Source organism: Myxine glutinosa, chromosome 6, assembly GCF_964187855.1.
Source record: "Myxine glutinosa chromosome 6, kmMyxGlut1.1, whole genome shotgun sequence".
Lineage (NCBI taxonomy): Eukaryota > Metazoa > Chordata > Myxini > Myxiniformes > Myxinidae > Myxine > Myxine glutinosa.
Window position 1 is genome coordinate 152,352,061 of NC_136266.1, and position 14,733 is coordinate 152,366,793.

At 44.2% G+C, this 14,733-nt stretch overlaps 1 protein-coding gene across 5 annotated transcripts in view; it reads right to left on the reverse strand.

The window, feature by feature from the left end:
- LOC137428882 (uncharacterized) overlaps positions 1–14,733 on the reverse strand; it is a 40,389-nt gene that overhangs the window by 17,150 nt on the left and 8,506 nt on the right. The gene's annotated exons all lie outside the window — the stretch shown is intronic.

A 14,733-nucleotide genomic window follows, 5' to 3' on the forward strand; every position in this document is an offset into this window, starting at 1 on the left:
AAACGCGGTTTGAGTTCAGCACAAACAGTACAGTAACGACAGACCTGGCGAATGTCCTCAACCGAGTATGGCAGATTACGACAACGCACAAAATGAGCGAAACGCGTCACCCCAGGATGACACAGAGTGTCGTGCAAAGCGCGCAGACCCTCCAAGGATATGAGGCCCGCACACGTTGCCGGCCGCGGTAAGGTGTTGGCAACCAGGTTATCCATGAGGCCCGTACACGTTGCCGGCCGCGATAAGGCGTCGGCAACCAGGTTATCCCTCCCCGGGCGATATTTGATGGTGTAGCAGAAGTCGGCGAGTTCGCTACGCCAGCAAGTGATTTTCTCGTTCTTAATGCGTTGAGCATGCAGGGTGTCGTACATAAACGCAACGCTCTGTTGGTCCGTGATGATTTGGAAGCATCGTCCGAGCAAGTAGGGACGCCAATGCCGAATCGACTCGATCGCGTACGCTTCCTTTTCAACAGGTGAATGTCTCCGCTCAGCGGAGGTGAGAGTCCGCGAAAAGAAAGCCACAGGGCGCCCCCCCCCCCCCCCCGGGAGAGTCACTGCTATCGCATGATCCGAGGCATCACTTTCCAAAACGAAAGATTTATATCGTCAATCGTCGCCACAGCGGCCCCAGCGATGTCGGACTTAAGGCCATGAAAAGCAGCCTTGGCATCAGGGCTCATGGGGAACGCTTCACAGGCCACAAGTGGGCGGAGTTTCACGGAGAAATTTTGCACCCACTTAGAATAATGGGCGAACAGCCCGAGAGCACGCTTCAGCGAAGCTCGATCGCAGGGCGGGGCCATATCGAGCAAGGGTCGCAGACGCTCCTTATCCGGAGCAACAGAGCGGTGGGTCACGGTGTACCCCAGAAGATCTATCGTGCGCACGGAGTAACGACACATAGCCTCATTCATGGTTAGGCAATACCTCTGCACGACCTCGAGGAAGCGCTTCAGATTTGCATCATGATGCTCCTGGTCATGCCCGCAAACCGTAAGATTGTCCAGATATACAAAGACGTCGGTCAAGTTCTCCTTAGCGATGAGGTCGTCCATAGCCCTCTGAAAAAACGCAACCCCGTTCGTGACCCCGAAAGGTAGCTGGGTGAACTGGTATAACCTTTGACCGGATTCAAACGCGGTTATAGATGCGGTCGGCCTCGGAGATGGGGATTTGATGATATGCACTACGCAGATCGAGAGTGCTATAGACCGAGTACTGGGCCACCTGTCGAACCAGGGAGTCCATCCCCGGAAGGGGGTAGGCGTCCAGCTGTGTAAATCGATTAATCGTCTGCGAATAGTCGATTACCATGCGTTTGCGATGCGCTTCACTTCGTACCACCAAGAACTGGGCCCGCCACGGCGACCGACTCAGTTCTATGATACCTTCCTTTAAGAGCTGGGCCGTTTCTTCCGCAATGAATTGCGCGTCAGCTCGTGAGTCGCGTCGCGATTTTACCGCTACAGGTGTGCAGTCCGTGGTCATATTGGGGAACAGCAACAGCGGCTCAATTTCCATCCCTGCAAAAGCGCACACAGCAAGCGCGTCAGTACCACCAAATTCCATTTCCAACCGTCCATGTCGCTTAAGAAAATCATGTCCTAGCAAAACATCTGCACATAATGCTGGTAAGACCATGAGATGCACATCTGGAAATATTCGTCCATTTATCACAAGCTTTAGTCCCTGGTGTTGGGCTAGCGGCTAGGGTGCCGGCTTAGGATCCTAGGATCCTGGGTTCGAATCCCGGTCAATCGCCGAATTAACGCCAGGGGGGTTGACTCAGCCTGTCATCCTGTCATCCTGGCAAGGAAGGACAGGTCGGTTGATAGCAGAAGGTGCACCTTGGCTCAGGGACAGGATACAGCTCAGTCTTTGGGAGGTCTCAGCGCTCGGAGGGTGCGTCCTTTCTCCTTCAGCTCTCCGCGCATCTCACGTCACCTCCCTCTTCCTGCGCATGCTCAGCGGGGAGTGACACGCCCTCGGCTCGTTGGCTCCGCCCCAGATGGAATCGGTCCGCCGCTTCTATTGGGTGCGGGGGGTTACCGGGCTCCGCCCTTGACGAGGAGCCGACAGCGAGCCCCTACGTGGTAACCCCGTCGGAGCACATGTTCGATGGCGGCTAACCAAGCCGGAGTGAGGACGAACACTCCCCGCGCCGCCGCCGTTGTTGTTGCTGTTGTTGTTGTTGTACCATGAGGAAGAGCTGCGCGGAGGTATTGGGAGGTCCTAAACTTCCTAACGGTGCCATACAATCACATTCTGGTGCAACGAAGAGTCAGAATTAATGGAAACAAGTCCTTAACTGACATAGACTAAGAATAACTAGCAAGATGTCCTATAGTTGTCTACGTGAGATGCGGTGGACCTGGATGCGACATTTAATGGGGGAAATAGGGGAAGGTCGGGTCTACAGAGTGTTGTTTACAGAAAATGGGACTAGGGAATGGGGGATTGGGGATAGTTGGGAAGTATTGGGGAAATAGGGGAATATGTACAAGCGGATATGGATGGAGGCCAATCTCATATCCGCAACAATATATATAGATATACAGTGAAACCTTGACTTACGAGTGCAGCAACTTACGAGTTTTCCGAGATACGAGCCGTCGCTCGGGCGGTTTATTGCTTTGAGATGCGAGCCGAGATCTGAGTTACGAGCTTACACCACCCGCCACCAGGTGGGTTCCGGTCACGTGGTTATCTTGCCGTGCAAGCATCTCTGCCGTATATCGCTGCTGCTTTGTTTTCGCATTTTGGTTATTTTGGAAAATTTCTTGGTTTTAACCATGGGTCCTAAGAAATTGAGTGCCAAGGGCAGTACTGAGAAGAAGAAGAGGATGATGTGCTTGGATATAAAACACGCAATCGTCGAAAAACATGAGCGAGGTGTGCGTGTTGTCGACTTGGTGAGGCAGTACGATCGTAGTACTTCTACGATATGTACGATTTTGAAGCAGAAGGAGTCGATAAAGGCTACAACGCCAGCCAAGGGCGTTACGATTATTTCAAAGCTCCGGACCTCTATCCATGAAGAGATGGAGAAGTTGTTGTTTGTGTGGTTGACGGAGAAGCAGCTCGCAGGAGATACCGTGACCGAGAACATCATGTGTGAGAAGGCCCGAGACATTTACGGGGATTTGGTGCAGCAGGCGGCGGGAACATCAACGGACGAGGCATCGGAAGAGTCATTCAAAGCCAGTCGGGGATGGTTTGATAATTTTAAGAAGAGGACCGGCATTCACTCCGTCGTCAGGCATGGTGAGGCAGCAAGCTCGGATGTGAAGGCAGCTGAAGATTTTATTATAACTTTTGCCGAACTGATAGAAGCCGAACGATACATCCCCCAGCAAATCTTCAACTGTGACGAGACAGGGCTCTTCTGGAAAAAGATGCCGAGGAGGACGTATATAACGGCAGAGGAGAAGAGCATGCCAGGCCACAACTTGTTCAGAGTGCCGGCGATAGCTCGCCTTCTCTTTGTGGAAAACACGGTGAGATCCTTAACATCCAACAACTAATGGGACGCAAACGGGGCGCCCAGTTTAGCGGTACACACATTGATGAATCGCCCTGCCTGTGATTCACCCATGACAGGTTATAGCTGGGTTGGGATTCAAACCCAGGCTGGACAGTTTAGAGTCAAGTGTGCGTACCTCCAGTCCAGGCCATCCTGCCAACTTGTATGTTGCATACAGGTGAAATATAAAGCGCGAGATATTTTTATATATACTGTATATTTAAAAAAAAATTGGTGTGGTTTTAGGGGGGCTGGAACGGATTAATAGCATTTCAATGCATTTTAATGGGGAAATTTAATTTGAGAAACGAGCAAATTGAGTTACGAGCTCGGTCACAGAACGAATTAAACTCGTAAGTCAAGGTTTCACTGTATATATATATATATATATATATATATATATATATATATATATATATATATATATATATATATATATATATATATATATATATATATATAGATAGATAGATAGATAGATATATAGCTATATATATATATATATATATATATATATATATATATATATATATATATATATGTGTGTATGTGTGTATGTGTGTACCCCGGTTTAGAATAGGTACACCGTATCCCTGCGAATCGTAAGAGGCGACTAAGGGTTGGCGTCAGGAAGGGCATCCGGCTATAAAAACATTACCTCAAACAGGGAACCATGATTGTCATGGGGCCCGCAAGGCTAACCCCCGCTCTAGCGGGGAAAATGGCCTTAAAAACGATCATTCATTCATTCATATATATATATATATATATATATATATATATATATAAAAGTTCAAAACACACCTGGTCACAAGTGTGCGGCACTGACCAGGTCCTCAGTCGAGGTCCTCAGCATCATCCCGTTTCGGCCCTTCAACCTCGAACCGGTCAGCTAAGGTGAGCCAGCAAGGGCACATACACATCCACATGCAGCAACTGCACCTGGATGCATACATACCCCCACCCCCAGCCAGTGCGAACAACAACAACAACAACATCTCCACATCCAGAATCAATCCACAGCACCAAACAAACATGGTGGAACACTCAAACACCCACCTTTATGCCCTTCACCACTCACCAACAAAACACACCAGATCATTCATACACACACATAAACACCCATACACACACATACACAACACCAACCAACCAACCACCTACCCTTACATCATACACCACTCAACAAACAAAAGCACACACTCATGCAAAAATTAATTCATGCAAAACCACACTCCCTCACCCACTCACTCACTCATATACACAAAATAAGAAATAATAATGGTAACAAAAAAACAAACCTGTGGGGAGATCAAAAAACAAACAAAACAAACAAAAAAACAGACAACCAAGTGGTAAGTGGCACGCTCGACTCTCCGTACTAACGTCGGGATGACGCGGATAAAAAATGTCGGCATGACCCACTGATACAAAACAAAGGTTGGGGTATCTTTTCGTACTCTCATAGTAGTTTATCGAGGACATTTGCAGGTCAAGCACATAAGTTTTATCAACTTTGAGTAAGGACTTCCTCTCTAGTCGTAGACAACGTGTGGCCCTGAATGGGTTTCTCTCATCTCCTCTTCCTGTTCAGGCTGGAGTTCCCCAAGGCAGTGTTCTGGGCCCTGTGCTTTTTCTGGTCTTCATCAATGATCTCTCTGACTCTCTTGAAAATCCTCTATCTCTTTGCTGACGACTCTACTCTCTGTCACTCCATTCCTCATACCTCAGATCGGCAGTCTGCAGCCTCCTCACTCTCTGCAGACCTGGACAAAATCACAGACTGGGCAAACAAGTCGAACATGTCTTTCAATCCTGACAAATCTCACACTCTTACGATGTCTCTCCGAAAAGACCGACTGGACAACCCTCCCATCCACTTTCTGAATAATCCTCTCCAAGAAGTTCTGTCACTCAAGCTTTTGGGTCTCACTATCTGCCATGATCTTTCCTGGGAAAACCACATTTCAAATCTAGCCTCCAAAGCCAGTCGCCGACTGGGCATCCTCCGTCGTGCGAAGTCCTTCCTTGGTACACCTGAGCTCCTCACCCCCTGCAAGGCTTTCATCCGCAGCTCTATGGAATACTGCTCTCCCCTCTGGTCTGGTGCTCCTGCCTCACACCTAGCTCGTCTTCACGCTGTTGAAACCAAAGCGTTCAGAATCATTAGAATCTCCCGCGATGAAGCTAACTCCAAGGGCCTTTCACTCACTCACCGCAGGCAGATTGGTGGTCTTTCCGTCTTCTACCGACTCCTCTCTGGCCTTGCCCCCCCCCCCCCCAGCTCTCTCTGGGCTCTGTCCCCCAATATTCCTACAGGTCGCACAAGATCTGCCTGCAACCCTCTTATGGTTAAACTGCCAAAATAAAGACTTTCTGCTCACCTTCACTCCTTCATTCCTCTTTTCTCCCCCCTCTGGAACAAACTCCCTCACTCTCTTCAATCCCACTCCACCCTCCAGGTCTTTAAAACAGCTGTTCACAACCATCTCTTATCTTCCCCCATCCAAAACCTTGATCTTTTCTACCCCCGCTAATTTCACCCAAAATCCTATGCTTTTTTTGTTTGTTTTGAAATACTAGCTTCTGTCCTGGAAGTCCTTGGTCCCCTTGTGTTTTATACCTTCCATCTCTTTGTTCCATCCTTGTTCCATCTCTTTGTACAACCTTTCTCAAAATGGCTTTTCCATCAGATATATTCTTGCAATATCACCAACTTTGAACTTTGGATTCCTCAAATGAATCTCTTTTTCGTATTCTAATTTTGTAAATGTTTCCGATCGTTTTGATTTTGCTGATGAATGAACTGGATTATTGTAATTATCTACAATGTCCTTAATTAAAGATACCCATTGTTGAGAACCGAGTTGTGTGAATTTTTCATACGAGTGAGGTACTCGTGCTACGTACGGGTGGGAGGCCAGAAGCAAACAGACAATGCAGAAACGGCGAATGCTAAAGCATGAAACCAATAAATTCCACATTACTTTAGCACCTTCAGTCGCACGTCAGACATGGACAGCAAGTTCGTTAAGTACTTCCATGAAAAACGTACGCGTTCGCAAACAAACGGGCACGTTTGTTCTTTACCCAGTCAATGAGGAATCTGCATATGGCAATCCGCGAATTCACGTTTAGAAAGTAGAAACCGTCACGGCATTTCATTATTCACTGGAACACAATATCTCTATTTTCATTCCAAACAGCATAACTCCAATCACAAATTAAATAACATTAATATAAAAAATAAACTTTTAACAACATTCGTGACAAACAAATATTTAAATCCTGATGTGAAGTTCCGTACGGTTGGGTGAACACAATTAGGAATTCAAAATCGGAATTGTATTCACTCAATTCCAATCATCATTTGATACTTTAACAAAACAATTAACACGATTAGCGTTTAACGATTTAACATGACAATTGAATGACGGTTGGATTGGGATATTATGAAACCCGCACATTGCCGTCATCTGTTCACTTCCGGATTCGCTGCAGGTTCGTAATTCTCATCACAATCTAAACAGTATTTGTAGAATTTCAATAAAAGCCACATCACTGTTCACATCGGTAAATATTATTCCATCGTGTTTGGAAAAACTGGAAAATTGGAAAACTTGGAAAAACAATACAGCCTATTTTACTCCAGGGGGTCCCAGGATTACCCACCCAAAATATCGTTGCGATCGGTTGAGCTGTTTTTGCGGTACCTTCTAACGGACAGACAGACGGACATTTGGTGAATTATAATAAGATTGTTCAAGGAGTTATTCAAGCAATTGTCTAAGCAGTTACTCACCACCATGTTGTTGCACAGTTAAAAGATAGATAAAAATGTCACTATATCATTGGGTCCGAGTATAATTGTCCAGTTTTTTTTTTTTTTTAAACATGTTTGAGCTTACTGGGCCGATGACCCTTGGTCTCTTTTGTGGATATGCGCCCATACCGGCAAAATTATTGCTTCTTTGGGCAATATGCTTGAAATACAAGTTGCTACTCCTGAGCCTGAATCCATACATACCTCATATGTTCAGATCGGATCATCCAATCAAAGGTTATAAGTTTCCATATTTCGCATTTGCCGGTAGGAGGTTCGGGGGGGGGGGGGGGGGGGGTGGGGGGGGGGTGTCCACCCAAGTCCACAGAAGCCCCATTTTTTTATCTGAGTGCTTGACACTCGAACCAAAATTGTTCTATAGGCCCTTACCTTCAAATTGGTACTGAAAACGAAACTTTTGCATCAATTTGAAATGAAAAGAAAAATTACCCATGCCACCTGCCTGTGCAATAGAAGAAAGCACGTCTCCAACGAACAATCTTGCTTTAGAGGCTTTCAAATTTTTCAGCAAAATCTGCAATTACACCACTTCCACAAATTTGTTTCTCCAACTCCTTGTTATGTCTTTCCAACTCTTTTTGAGCCTGCATTTGAGGCTTCCTTTCATTAGCAGTTTTTACTGCTCCTGAAATACCACCCGTCAATGCTCCCACCAAACTTAAACCAACAAATAAAGGAATTAGAAATGGAAGAAATCCTCAACTCGTTTCCCTTGTTGAATATTTCTTTAACATATGTTTTGACATTTTAATTTTAAGTGAGCCAATATCATTTAAGGTTTTCATCTGCTCTCTCGTGAGTAAAACATCAATTCTTACTGTTCCTTTTCTTTGAATTGTATTAACATTAATAATAGAAGGCTTTTGACTTTGAATACAAGATAATAGTTCATTAAGATTGATTTGATTAAAATATACTCCAGTTGGTTCTTTACTACTCATTTATATATGAGAAAAAATCTATGTGATATTGATCACAACACCATTATCTGTGTTAATCTGTAATTCTGTTTCTTCCAAAAGCAAACAATATGGATCAACCTATTCCCTCTCTCCTCTTTCAATGTATAGGGAAGTATCCACTCTATTAGATTTTACAGTTTCCTTTTGAGAACTCAAGAAAATTGCATCAATTGTATAAAGTTTTTTTTTAACCGCAACCATATCCAAAATGGGATCTTTATCACCGTTGCTTTCACACACCTTTTGGTAAGACTTGTAGGCTGCTGCATAATCATTTTTTTCCCAATCAATTTCCAATCTATCTCGCGGGTAAAATGTTCCATCCAGACAAATTCGAAGTTGTTTCACCTCAGCATTATCACTCAATGCATTATTCTTATCAGTACTATCATCTCCATCTGGTTTCTTAAAAATGAGCCATAGGTATCGTGGCCTTCCTTCCAGAACACCCAAATTCCACGTTCGGTAGTTTGGTTCAGTTTAACGTGTTGGAATCTTATTTTAAGGTATGATATATTTCGTGGTTTCTTTGAGTAAAGTCTTTTATTCAACGTCTCTTCTGTTTTAAGATTAGGAGTATATTCGATAATATATACACAAAGAATTAAGTTAAGCACCCCTACACAACGAATTAAAGTAAGCACCCCCTAATATATATTCTTTGTGTATATGTATACATTGGCATATATTCTAAGGTATGTGAGATCAAATAATGATTGGTATGACATTAGCAATTATCCATTGATGAAATGCAGATGAGTGCACTCATCTGTGACGCCCATCGCTCGTGCAGCACGATCACGTGGGTCCTACACACGTTATTGACGCAAAGATCGCTAGAGGTCTTCTCAGAACAATGACTGTACGTTAGAAAACATAAACGTCATCCACACTGTCCGTGATGGACCTATAGCTCCATACTTAAATTGAGGTGAAAATATGCCTAAAATTCCCAAAAAATTTCACCTTAAATTATTCAGAATAAAATATTGAAAACGGCATGATTGTTATGTTTTTCTGTGACCATAATATCACTTCTCCAGAAAATATAGCAATATCATGGGTATATTACACTGTTTTGACGACAACAAACTTGTAATGTGCGAGGTTGTAAAAAAACGGGGGGGGGGGTGCTTAACTTAATTCTTTGTGTATACCAACACATCTCACGAATAACAAATCTATTATTGTCACCGAAAGCATTGGCAACACCAAAAAGCTATTTACATTATCATTCCTTTGTAGTTGAAATCTAATTTTAAGTCCAAACAGAACTTTCTCACAATCACAACATCCAAATATGCCCTTAAGGGGATCTGCTATGATAAATTATTTTCTGTTTTTGTTTCATCGTTATAGATTGACTTTCTTTGACTATAACCTCTGGACTACCTCTCACTCAACCTCACTACACCCAATGGTTACTCATACATCAATGAACCACGCTGGGAGGGCCGAGGTGGTGGAATTGCTGTAATACACCAACAGGACATCAAGACCAGCCTCATCTCCATATCATCTGCTCCTTCATTTGAACACCTGGCTTTTAAACTTTCTGGTCACACACAGTCAGTCATGGCAGTTGTCTACCGCCCTCCCAAACCACACCCATCATTCCTGTCTGACTTCTCTTACTTTCTGACCCAGATCTGTTCCTCCTCCCCCTCAACCCTCCTCCTCGGTGATTTCAATATCCACATGGACTCCACAATAACCGCTGACTTCATTGATATTCTTAATTGCTTTAACCTCACTCAACATGTCAACTTTCCCACCCATAACCGTGGTCACATTCTGGACCTTGTCTGTTCTATTGGACTAAATCTACACCATCTCTCTGGCTCTGACCTCACCCTCTCCGATCACTTAGCCATCACTATGACCATCAACATTCCCACCCCAGCACCAAGGCAAAAACGCATAATCAACTTGCGCAAGCTAAACTCTCTTTCACCTACCTCATTCTCATCTTCCCTCTCCGAAAAAATGTCCACCTCTCCCGTCGTTGATTTGCACAGCCCCTCTGACCTCACTGACTACAACAACCACACTCTCTCCTCCTGCCTCGACCAGCTTGCGCCTATAAAAACCAACACAGTTTCCTTCACCCATTCTGCTCCCTGGTTTACCCCTGAACTCCGCCTGATGAAAACCCGTGCCCACCAACTTGAAAGATTCCGTAATAAAACAGGTCTCACAATCCACTCCCAAGCCTACAAAGATCACCTGCAGCACTACAAAGATGCCCTCTCCCGCGCCCGCTCCACCTACTACTCTCAAATAATCCACTCTGGCTCCGGAAACCCAAAAGCACTTCTCCACAATAAACGAACTCCTCAACCCCCTGGATACCTCCACCCAGTCATTCACAGTCGACAACTGCATTTCTTTCCTTTCATTCTTCCAAAGCAAGATAGACAACATCTACAGCAGCTTAACCACCACCGCACCTGCTCCCCCTCAAACCATCTGCCCCCCCCCCTTATCCTGCCAACCCCTATCTCAGCTTTCCCCAGTCTCCCCTACTGACCTCTCTGAACTCCTCACAGGAATGAAAACTGCCACCTGCACTCTGGACCCCATCCCCTCCAGCTTTGTTAAGGCTTGCCTTCCTGCTCTCTCTCCACTTATCACTGCAACGATAAACTCCTCCCTGTCTACTGGCATCGTCCCACCATCCCTCAAAATCGCTGCTGTCACCCCCATTCTGAAAAAACCTGGACTCCACCCTGACACCCCAAATAACTTCAGACCCATCTCCAACCTACCCTTTCTGTCAAAAGTTTTGGAACGCGCTGCAGCCACTCAACTCAAACATCACCTCTCTGCCAATAACCTGTATGAAACATTCCAATCCGGCTTCCGCCTCAACCACAGTACGGAAACTGCACTCCTCAAAATCACCAACGACCTTCTCCTTTCCTCCGACGCCGGTAACCTCAACATTCTCATCCTTCTCGACCTCAGCGCCGCCTTTGACACCATCAATCACATCATCCTCCTTACCCGACTTGAAACCACCTTTAACATCACTGTCACTGCCCTTTCTTGGATCAAATCATATCTCTCTGACAGGCACCAGTTCATCTCCATCAACAACTGCAAATCCCCCACCGCTCCCCTCCCCCAAGGTTCAGTTCTCGGTCCCCTCCTCTTCATCCTGTACCTGTTCCCCCTTGGTCACTTAATCCGTCGTCATGGTCTCCAATTCCACTGCTTTGCCGATGACATCCAGCTTTTCATTTCCACCAAGTCAATTTCCACCGTCACCCACTCTATCCTGACAAACTGCATCACTGAAATAAAACCCTGGCTTCAAATCAACTTCCTCAAACTAAACTGTGATAAATCCGAAATAATCATGATTGGACCAAAAACGCTCACCAAATCCACCCACAACTTCACCCTCAACATCGACGGTATCCCAGTATCCACCTCCCCTCACATCCGGAATCTTGGCACCATCTTTGACCAAACCCTCTCCTTCGACAAACACACTAAACAGATCACCAAGACAGCCTTCTTTCATCTGAAAAACATCGCCCGTCTCCATCCATTCCTCTCCTCCACAGCTGCAGAAACTCTCATCCACGCCTTCATCACTTCCCGTCTGGACTACTGCAACAGCCTCCTCTATGGTTCACCCTCAAATATCATCAATAAACTTCAATACATTCAGAACTCCGCTGCCCGTCTACTCACCCACTCCCGGGCCCGGGACCACATCACCCCCGTCCTTCACAAGCTCCACTGGCTCCCCATCTCCCAGAGAATCCAGTACAAAATCCTCCTCCTGACCTACAAAGCCCTCCATAACCTGGCCCCATCCTACCTGACTGACCTCCTCCCCAGACACACTCCCACCGCACCCTCCACTCTGCTGCTGCCAACCTCCTGTCCCCCCCCCCCCCCCCATCCAAATCAAACTCAGATCCTGGGGGGACAGGGCCTTCTCCATCGCTGCTCCCACACTCTGGACCTCACTACCTCAAACCATCAGAGACTCCTCCTCACTCACCACATTCAAATCATCACTCAAGACCCACCTGTTCAACACCACATTCAACCCCTGACCGTCTCTTCTCCTTCTCCTTCCTTTCTGTTTGGTTATTTAATTATGTATTTTTGTCTTTGTTTTACGTACTATGTCAAAGCATCTTTGGGTTTCTTGAAAAGCGCTATACAAAATAAATGTATTGTTATTATTATTATTATTATTATTATTATTATTATTATTATAACCGAGGTCTGCATTTGTTCCCGTTGACATATCTACTATAAAAGAGAGCCGTTGGTGTGTGTGTGTGTGTGTGTCACCATTTTCTCAAAGATGGCTGAACGGATCTTCGTCAAACTTTCAGAGGTTCATCAGTGAGTGCCTGTGAGTGTTTTAGGCAGTATATATAAATATATATATTTTTAAGTTAGTTTTTTTGGATTTTCAAAAAAAAAAAACAAAAAAAAAAACGCTATATAATGCCTAAGCCTTTTTGATTAATGACAGTGAAAATTATATACAAGTGCACATTCACACAAATAAATACAAAACAATTCACCATTATTTGAACACAAATAAATCAAACAATTCCAGATGTGTACGAAGTTAAGGGTTCTTCTTCTTCCTGGCCGTCATCATACTTAACTCAGAAACGTGATGAACGGCATATTCACCAGCATATATTCAACAAAAAGGTAAAATTATGATTTGACATTTGTGATGGATAATGATTTGGTTGTAATTGCTTTTCTATTATATTAGCCCTCATTTCAAAGATGTCAGTTTCTTTTTCGCTTGAGCAACGCCGGGTACTCCAGCTATAAATGCTTTTTTACTTTACTCGGGGTACAAATACAAAATGTCTTGGGGGGTAACATAGCCTATGTGGCCGCGGCTTCAAGCGGGGGATGGGGGACCGGAAAAGGGGCATAAATTCTCCATGTAAATGTGTACCATGTAGCGCCACCTGGTGATGGTGGCAGATGGTATAACAATTTCCTTTTTTACCTGGGAAACACTGAGGTTAAAGCACTCTTTGCACGGATAAATTTTTTCTCCTTCTCATCCCCCCTCTGCCAAAATGGAGGGACCTGTCAAAGTCCTCGCAGAAGAGGATTATATGTAGTATATCTTTCCCCTCCCTCTTCCCTCACCTCTCGCATCCCTCCCCCTTCCCCTCTCCTGCCTCTCCTGCCTCTCCTGCCCTCCCCAACAAAATGATTATAGTGTAAATTTCATCATTTCAGATGAAGCAAACATAATCAACTGCTTCAAACAAAAGACAAATGAACACGATCAAACATTTTCCAGAAGAAATCATTTACAAGTGTAGCATTAGTATTATTCACAGCCTTAGTGAATTTAAATTTACACAACAAGAAACTATCAGCCAGATTGAAGAAAGTTTGCTGATTATTTATTTTAAAACTTTTTGTTCCGTTTGAATTCCAGTCTGTCCCTGTTATAGCATTTACCTTGAAATAGTCTTTCTTTTTAGTAGAGTTTGAGATGATAATTGTATCATCCAAATCATAGATACCATCAATTGCTTCCACACTTGTATTTATTTCGTCAAAAAAAAGTTGTTAAAACTTTTGAAACACCGACCCAAGTATTTGAATTATTTTTACCGTTCTTGTGGAGATAGTTGAGTTTTGCCTTTCTTAATTTCTTTGATTGCTTGTAATTTGTAAGACTCCTTTTGAGCGTCTTTTATGCTCTTTGTAGCACCTGCTACATTTCCCACGGCAGAAGCGGTTGAACCAATTCGGTCTTTATGTTTAAGAATAGGTGACCCAATACCCATTAGAGTATCAATTATCCCATCTCCTTTATTTCTAAATTGATGTCCTGCACCCCACTGTCTCTTAGGTTTATAGTATCCTCTATAAAGAAACATACCTCCACCCTTATAGTACGGTGAAAGGAACATCCCCCATCCCCATCTTTCGTAATTATTTTATATTTTCCCAACTCATATTTCCTCACAATAACCATCGTATTTATTTGTTGCACCATCAATCAAATCACAGTGAATCAACACCGAATTTATACCTGACGATATTTGAATAACATTATCACTGTAAAACGTCCCGCTAATTGCAATCTTTTTGAGGAGAAACCCAATAACTCTCAAAATTAATTATCAAAAATGAAATCAACTTTATAATTATTTTTAAGTCTAATAGTTGATTTTGAAGTATATTTTTGAACATCCACAACAACATTTTTTGGTGCATCACCTTGTCCTCTCATAAGGCGAGCAATTTCAGAAGATATTTATTTTGGGGGATCAAACCTGAAGCCAATTTGATCCCCCACTTCCGCTTACCTTTGACCCCCCCAGTAGTTCCACTTTGGGGGGCTGGGTTGGGTCAAACCTCGACCTACTTTAACCCCCGGTA